Genomic DNA, 10,000 nt, shown 5'->3' with positions numbered 1-10,000 from the left:
CCGGTAACATGTAAAAATTAAGAACAGTAGCTTTAATACTACGCCTATAATTTGTCTCAGAGAAATGTAATAAATAGGTATAGGGTATAAGTAACCCCGGGTAAACTACGGATATAGTCGGTGTTAGGGTTGAGTGAGTTAATTTATCCCTGAGCTTGTCAAAATTATATTTTATCTAGAAATAAAAATAAAAATAATAACGAATGTAATTCACTGAACCACCACTGTTCCTGTGTATTCAACATTCTTGAGAATGTTTCACCATTTCACCATATTTTTACTGCCGTACTCAGGAGAGACATTTTGTTATATTTAGAAATAAACAAAAATGGATACAACATCTTAAAATAAAAAAAAAGAACAAAACACCAAACATGGAACGTTTCGGGCTCAAATCCCTTCTTCAGCAAAAAAAAAAAAACAAACAAAAAAAATACAAACCAACAAAACATTGTTAACTTCGAAAAATGCTCAAAATCGACTATTTCATGCAAAAATTCGAATAACTGTCGAAAACTCGGAAATTTGAACAAATCTTCAAATTTCACAAAAGAAAAACGTGAATAAATCGAAAATTTCGAAAATCCTAAATTTAAGTTTTTGAACATTGTACAACTCGAAAAATGCTCAAAATTGACTATTTCATGCAAAAATTTGAAGATAAATAGTCGAAAACTCGGTTTGAAAAAATCGTCAAATTTCACCCAAAAAACGTGAAAGAATCGTCAAATTTCACCCAAAAAACGTGAAAAAATCGTCAAATTTCACCCAAAAAACGTGAAAAAATCGTCAAATTTCACCCAAAAAACGTGAAAAAATCGTCAAATTTCTCCCAAGAAAACAAATATTATATTTTATTTGTTTTCCACGTTTATTGGTGTACTGTGTGCTGACGAAGGGTTTATACCCGAAACGTCCATTGTCTGTTTTGTTCCTATACGAAGCCTTTTCCATTTTCACTCTTTCGTTAGTATTAAACATAGCATTGAAAGTTGTGTCAAATAAGCGAACTGTTCACTTCAGTTCATAATGGGCATTTACTTATTCATGAACAATTATATCTTAAAAAATTGAGCTTTTATATAGCGCAATATCCACTAAATGTGCTCAAAGCGCTTTACAAGGGGTCCCTGGTCAACAGCAACAACATCTAACATGTAGGACGAGACATGACGCCTGTTAGGCGATATTACAATTTTTCGGACAAAGACAACGCTGTTAACCGCCAGGTACTCATTTTACACCTGAGTACGGTGAGAGAATGTGAGTAAAGAGTCTTTTCCAAGGACTCAACAATGCGTCGAGCGCGAGGCTCGAAGCCACGACCTTCCGATCCTAAAGCGAGTGTCATACCACTAGACGACATCTAGTCGTACATATGTGACTTATCATCTTATAACGGTATTATTTCGTTGTGAACCGGAGGGGGGGGATGTGTGTGGGGGGGGGGGGGGGGGGGGGAGGGAGCGAGTCTCAGCTGTACAGTCTTTGCTTTGTATCGAGTTCGAATACCCTCTGCGTCGTGTGACATTGAACAAGTCACCTCTCCCTTGCTTAGTTTGCGGCGCTGCACTGCGGCTGACGCCTGGGTTATTCCAATCTATCCTTGGAATAGAGAATAAGGGAATTTTACTCTTTAAAAGAAACTTTTTTTCAAAAGCGAATTAAGAATTGACTTGGCAGGAAATGTGAAATTATAGTTTAGACGGTCAATATGTGCGGCTATGTGGTCTAGTGGTATGACACTCGCTTTCGGATCGGAAGGTCCTGGGTTCGAGCCTCGCTCGACGCATAGTTGAGTCCTTGGAAAAGACTCTTTACTCACATTCTCTCACCGTACGCAGGTGTAAAATGAGTACCTGGCCGTTAACAGCGTTGTCTTTCTCCGAAAAATTGTAATATCGCCTAACAGGCGTCATGTCTCGTCCTACATGTTAAATGTTGCTGTTGACCAGGGACCCCTTGTAAAGCGCTTTGAGCACGTTAAGTGGATATTGCTCTATATAAAAGCTCAATTTTTTATTATTTTTTTTTCAATACTACCAAAAGAAATTATGTTGAGTTTCATCAGAAAAACCAAAGTCTCAAATTTTGGAGAATAAAATATTCAATCTTTGGCATTTAAATCAACCTGTCATAAAACAAATTTGGGAGAGAGAGAGAGAGAGAGAGAGAGAGAGAGAGAGAGAGAGAGAGAGAGAGAGAGAGAGAGAGAGAGAGAGAAAGAGAGAGAGAGAGAGAGAAATAAATAAATAAATGGATAGATAGATATATAGATAGATGGATAGATAAATAGATAGATGGATTGATAGATAGATAAATGGATATAGATGGATAGATGGATGGATGGATAGATAAATGGATCGATAGACAGATAGATAGACAGATAGATAGACAGACATAACTAAATAGAGAGAAAGTGTGTGTATGTGTGTGTGTGTGTGTGAGTGTGTGTGTGAGAGTGAGGGGGGAGGGGGGAGGGTAGCGTACTGAGTGGGTGTTTTATTGTTTCGGAAACAAATTAATGAGATCCGTCTTTCCGATGACAGCATCGGTAGTTATTTCATTATCTTTGATTATATACATTCACGACATCATAAACACAACAAAATTAATCTTCCGTCCTCAAGTTACATCAACCGGGCGGATCAAACTTCCATTCTTGTATTCCAACGCGCCTTAAACAAACACATCGACAGACAAACTGTCTGATCACTGCCGATGACGTCAAGATAAACACAGATACATCAACCTTTTTTTTTTTAGTATAATGGTTGCCAATTTCATTTTATTCAATGCCAAGTTCCAAATTAGTTTGGCATTATATGAAGTCGATTGGCGGCGTCTATCGAGAAATCAATTTTATTTTATAGCAGTTTTTTTTAAAATTGTTCTAAAAAGCATATATTTGTATCGATATAGTAGACAATACAGCAAACAATTTACAAGTCATAGCTGTTAAAGAAACAAGAAATTTGAAGCTTAAGATATTAAATTTAGTCAGTGAGACAAAACAATGAAAATTTATTCCTATCTTTATGTACATTTTAACACAGATCACGACGCCTTGGCTGTTCTTCTCTAAATTATTTAGCATTTTTATAAAAAATTATTTGGCAGATATGTTTACAACCTTTTCTTTGGAAGGAGGTAATAAAAGACTTATAGTAATTACGTAAACAGGAAGGAACAGAGAGAGAGAGAGAGAGAGAGAGAGAGAGAGAGAGAGAGAGATAGAGATAGAGAGAGAGAGATAGAGAGAGAGAGAGATATCTGCCGAAATCAGAAAATACCCACATTTTAAATTTTGGCCAGAAAAGTCGTCCTTCGAATATCAATCGGTTAAAATGAGACTTATCGTGTCAAAAAACTCGGAATTCTGGAACTTCCTCTTACAATCCAAATTTTGAAAGATTATGACAAGATTAGGTGCATTTTAGTAATCGATCGATATTTGAAGGACGACTTTTCTGGCCAAAATCTTTAAAACGTGTTTATTCAGAGTACGACAGAGATGACGTTTTGTGTCAGGACTCTGTTTGCGTGATGTCATCGCCACGTCGACAAGAATATACCGCTCCAACGTCTGACGTCTGGCCGACTCTAGCAAAACAAATTAATCTTATTCATTTTCGGCCAGAAAACACTGGAATCAAAATATCCCTTAATTAAAATAACGCTCAACTTGATAAAACTTTTCAAACCTGAGATTTCTACTTTCCTAAAAGTATCAAACGTCAGATTTTCAAAATTCTCGTTTTTATTTTAATTTTACGTTTTTGAAAAGTTGAGTGTCATTTTAATCCTTCGATATTTGAAATTAGACCGCGTTTAGTAGATATTGTACTAAATGCTTAAATTCATTTTAGAAAAATGACTTTTCTGACCAAAATATTAGAAAAAGTGTTGACTTGAATTTTCAGGGAACCCCCACAGGCTTGTCTGAGAAATATGAGAGAGATCTACGTCTGTATTCTGTCGTACTTTGAAAAAAACAACCCCCAAAAAATGTTAAGATTTTTTGCCAGAAAACTCGTTCTTTAAATATCGATCGATTAAAATAACGATTCAAATAGTAAATAACTCTCAATCCTGGGACTTCATTAGTCTTCCTCGAAGTCCCAGGTTTGACAGCTTTTGTCAAGGTGGGAGCCTTTTTTTTTTATCGATCGCTGTTTGAAGATCATTTTCCGGCCAAAAATGTTAAAACGTCATATTATTTTTCTCGGAGTATGGCAGGTTTGTGAACATGTAATCAATCAGGAATGACTTGAGACAATACATCAACATGGCTGAATGTTGTTTGACAAACTTTGGATTCACATTTCATGACAACTATCGGCTTGTTGATTTTGGAAAAGGTGTGGAGAAAGAACAAGATGTCTTCCGGTTTATTTTGGAACATTCGAGATACTCATATATAATATATATATATATATATATATATATATATATATATATATATATATATATATATATATATATATTGGTTTATATTATGTTATAGTTTGTTGTGAACATCATAATTGAACAAAACTTGCTGTGTCAACTCTTAAATAACCTACATCCCTATCAGTATTCCTGTCTGAGTTATCTTTTATAATAATCTCAAGAAAAGCGCTTCTGATCCTAATAATAATAACTGTACGTATAAGGGAGAGATAGACAGATAGATAGATAGATAGAGAGATAGAGTAAGAGAGAGAGAGAGAGAGAGAGAGAGAGAGAGAGAGAGAAAATGAGAAAAGAGAGGGAAAAGAGACAGACATACAGATAGAAAGAAAGAAAGATAGATAGATAGATAGATAGATAGATAGATAGATAGATAGATAGATAGATAGATAGATAGATAGATAGATAGAGAGAAATAAAGAAAGAGACATACAGAAAGAGAGAGAGAGAGAGAGAGAGAGCGAGAGAGAGAGAGGCAGAGAGAGAGAGAGCGAGAGAGAGAGAGGCAGAGAGAGAAAGAGGGGGGAGAAATAGAGAGAGAGAGAGAGAGAGAGAGAGAGAGAGAGAGAGAGAGAGAGAGAGAGAGAGGTGAATTTAAGATGAAGGAGAGAAAGAGAGAGAGAGAAAATTGAAAGAAGAAAGATAAGAAGAGAAGGGAGATGAAGAGGGGGAAGGGGGAGGCGGAGGGCGGAGGGGGATGTTGTTGAAAGCTGTATAGAATAAGAGCTGACTGTTGATAGATGTTCATTATGAAGGTATTCCAAACGCCGTGGGAGATCGTGATGTTAGGATTCACATCAGGACGAGCTCTGATATGCTTTTCATCACAATCAATAACATTTCTCAACTCCTTCCCAAACCAACTTACCTTCCCACTTAACTTGTTTTTTTTTTATTGTTTTATTTCCCATAAAAACAGAAAAAATCCCCAAAATACAGAACATCTTCCCTTGTCCGCCCCTCCCCCCACTTCACACATGCACCCCCCCCCCCCCCCCCCACACACACACAGATACACTTTCCTACCACCTTGTTGACAAGATGCAAAATTTATTATTTTCACGTTTTCTCAGCTACTTTTTTAAACAAATATAAAAAGCGTTTCTATGATAGTAACGACGGGTACATAAAATAAATGATGAAAAGAGATTACAGCTTTTGCTGTTAGCTTAGGGGCGTACCTATATTTTGCAGGTCTGACATCCGAACCCACTTATGGGCCTAGCTTAACATTGTTGTCATGGACAATACTTTTGCGTCATGTTTTTGAGATTTCGATTATAACAATGAGCCCCATAAGGAATTTGGGTAATCAGACTTGTATATATGTACACGTCGTGTTAGATTATTGCTCTGAGGATATTGCTCTGAATCCCAATAAGATGTCCTCCTACCAGTGACAATAATGATTTCTAATCGACAAATTCATTTCTTGTAACTGTCAGAATATCTCAAGTTTTCGGGGGAGCGAATTCATTTCACTTATTGTAATGGAAAGAAAAAAGGGTTAGGGTTATCAGACCTGTAAATAAATCGACGTTGGCCGAAATGGTATTTCCATTCACTCCCTATATCAATTGACGTAACAAAGGGTAAAAAGGTATCTCACTACACTTCCGCGTTTGATGAATGAATCAGGTAAATGTCTTATCTTTACCTGTCTTATTATCTTATCTAGCAAATTCAACATTTCATCCATCCATCCATCCATCTAACCACCATCTATCCATTCACCCATCCATCCAATAGTCCATCCATGCATACCCATCTATCCATTCATCTATCCATCCAACAATCCATATATTGATCCATCCATCCATCCATCCAACCATCCATAAATTGATCCATACATCCATCCAACAATCCATATATTGATCCATCCATCCATCCAACCATCCATAAATTGATCCATACATCCATCCAACAATCCATATATTGATCCATCCATCCATCCATCCAACCATCCACATATTGACCATCCATCCATCATTCAATCCATCCATTCACCAATCCATCCATCCATATATTCATCGATTCATAATCCATCCATCCATCCATCCATCCAACGATCCATCCATTCTTTTATCCATCAATCCATTCACCCATCCATCCATCCATTCACCCAACTACCCAACCATCCATCCACTCATCCATCCATCCATCCATCCATCCATCCATCCATCCATCCACTCATCCATCCGTCCATCCCAACCATCCATCCATCCACCCACCCACCCACCCACCCATCCATCCATCCATCCATCCTTCCATCCAACCACCCACCCACCCACCCACTCATTCATCCATCCATCCATCCATCCATCCATCCATCCATCCATCCATCCATCCACCCACCCACCCATCTATCCATCCATCCATCCACTTCCATCACTAAAATAAGGACACTTCAAAACACCCGCCATCATCATGTTATCTCTGCTATATATATCGCAACCCTTTTCATTCCCAATTTTGCTTTGGCTGAAGAAGCCAACGATCCCACAGCAGTCGTTTCCCTAAATTATTATAAATTCGTCTTTTATCAAATAAGTTATAATATTAGTTTTTTTTTAAAGGTTCAATCTTTTAACAGATTCTTGTAAGAAGCAGTCTGAAACCGGCGGCACCGCACACCTGTATTCTGCCAAACTTTGAAAAAACGCTGTTTTTATTTTGGCCGTAAATCTTTCAATTAAAATATCAATATATAAGGATAATAACAAAATTTGCTAAAAGTCTTAAACCTGAGACGTCTTGTCATGATTGTTTTTTTTTTAAATGAGTGTTTGACAAATTAGAGATCATCATAATCGATCGATAATTGACATAAAAAAATATCTGGCCAAATTGAAAAATAGTGTTTTGTTAGTAAATTGCAGTATTACTGTTTTGGCTGGAAGCAGCGGTAACAGGTAGCTCATTTCCAGGTCACCACTCTCTATCTATACCTATGAGTTAATTTAACAGTTAAAAAATAAAATAAAAATGAAATACCTTCCATTTTTAACCAGTTAACTGCTGTACAATAAACAGACACGTATTTAAAATTTGGCCAGAAAACTCGTCCTTCACATATCGATCGATTTTTAATGACCCTCATCTTGGCGAAAACTCTAACCTGGGACTTACGGAAGACCTCATGAGTTCTCAGGTATGAGAGTTTTTTTTTGCCAAGATGAGGGTCATTTAAATCTATCCATAAATATTTGAAAGAGAAGATTTCTGGCCAAATCTTTAAATACGTATTTTTCCAGAGTTTGGTTAGAAAAAAAACTATGGATGGCGGATGGAGAGTGTGATAGAGGGTAACAGGATGTAAAAACCACAATCTACGCATGTAAACCATACTTTGTTCATGATCCAGACAAACAGGTCATAAAAATAAGGTCATTGATCTTCAAAATGTATGGTATCGAGGGAATGCGTTTGATTGACTCTCGTTCCAGTCCCCCTTGATCTAAGACTGATAAGTGATTATCACAACAACTAATACAAATGTGACCCACCGTCTCAAAACGGTATTATGTCGGGATGATCCAGAGGCAATAATGTCAAATTCAAGCCAAACTGATCAAAAATAAGAAATGTTAGATTCTAGTTCTAAAATTCAGCATTCGTCCTCCTTGATGAAACATGTATAACCATTACCCAAGTCTGATATTTTTAGATATAAATTCAATTTTCATCATTTTAGTCATCCCAACATAATACCGTTTTGAGACTGCTGGTCACAAATGTGATCCTTAGTCTCAGAACTATGTACGGCTATAATGTGATCTTGTTGGTAAGACACTCGCTTTCGGATCGGAAGGTCCTGGGTTCGAGCCTTGCCAGGTCGGCGCATAGTTGATTCCTTGTGAAAAGGCTCATTACTCATTATTCTCTCACCGTACTCGGGTGTAAAATGGATACCTGCTGGCTGTTAACAGAGTTGTCTCTGTCCGCAAAAATTGTAATAATATCGCCTAACAGGCATCATGCCACGTGCTACATACATGTTAACTGTTGCTGTTGGCCAGGGACTCGTTGAAAAGCGCTTTAACCACGTTTAGTGTTAGTTGCGCTATATAAAGCTCACTATATATAAAAGCTCAAATTTATATTGGGATAGTACGCTTCAACAGTCGTGACGTCACTTCCCTCGTAATGACGTAGAGTAACTTAGTAACTGGCTCTAAACTATCGGAGCAATGGCGGATGCCCTTATGAAATATTACTCCGAAGAGCATAAAAGTGTATCCAGAGGAGAAAAACATTATAAATATGATCTTGTTTTGACTTTTATACATTCTGATCACAAGATTAATGAAAAGTTCTAGCCAGCATGAAGAATAAAAAGTACCGATTTTCTTTGTTTAGAACCACGATGGCCGCCGTTGCTGGGCGACGTGACATCAGAATATTGAATCCAATTGCAACCCCGAAAAGAGAAATGAAAACTAAAATTATGAGAAATGTGAACTTGGAGTCTCTTGCTATACAAGAAATAGTATTTATTATTTCACACCACAAAGAACAGAAGAGGTATAATGGAATATGGGAAATACGCTTAACACTGACAAAATACTTTTAAAATATTGATTTTACGCCGAAAATTGTTATCATTACTTCAAATAATATAGGTAGAATCTTCTTCTTCTTCTTCTTCTTCTTCTTCTTCTTCTTCTTCTTCTTCTTCTTCTTCTTCTTCTTCTTCTGTTTTCAAGAAACCCTTGAATTGAAAACAATTCTTTTTTTTAAATGTCATTTAGGACTTTCTATCTATATTGTTTTGTGTTGATGTAATTTAAAGCGCCAAGAGCCTCATTGTTGAGGATACCGTGCTCTCTATATTATTATTATTATTATTATTATTATTATTATTATTATTATTATTATTATTATTATTATTATCATCATCATCATCATCATCATCATCATTATTTCACAATATAACTGTTCAAATTATCATAAAACCATCGATTTTAAAGTTAAAGTTTTCTGGCTAAAATGAACCTAATAACATGTTTTGTCAGCCCACAAGACACACACACACACACACACACACACACACACAGAGAGAGAGAGAGAGAGAGAGAGAGAGAGAGAGACAGAGAGAGAGAGAGACAGCGAGTGAGAGAGAGAGATAGAGGGAGAGAGAGAGAGAGAGAGGGAGAGAGAGAGAGAGAGAGAGCACCGCAGAGGATAATATTTAGAGATAAGTGCGAAATCCATCTGAATGTAATTTGGTGTACCTAAATCAGGCACAAGTTTATCAGCCAGCCTGCTGGAAAAGATCATAACATGCTGATAGCCACGGACGATTTTCAAGACTGGTGTCGTACTCTTTGAAAAAAAAAAAGAAGAAGAAAACAAACGAAGACAACCACATATTATTTTAAAAATTTGGTGAAAAAAGCCGCCTCTCAAATATCGCTCAATTTAAATGATGAACCTTTCTTGTCAAAATCTCTCAATCCTGGGACTTCCTTATTATATAACATCAGAGAACAAATAAATCCCCAATTCTATGATGGAGGGAGTAAATTTCCGTCATAATATTATTATT

The sequence above is a fragment of the Berghia stephanieae genome, chromosome 1 (genome assembly GCF_034508935.2).
Source record: "Berghia stephanieae isolate SIO BIC M18660-M18661 chromosome 1, UCSD_Bste_1.3, whole genome shotgun sequence".
Taxonomy (NCBI): domain Eukaryota; kingdom Metazoa; phylum Mollusca; class Gastropoda; order Nudibranchia; family Aeolidiidae; genus Berghia; species Berghia stephanieae.
Note: the sequence above shows the minus strand (reverse complement) of the source record.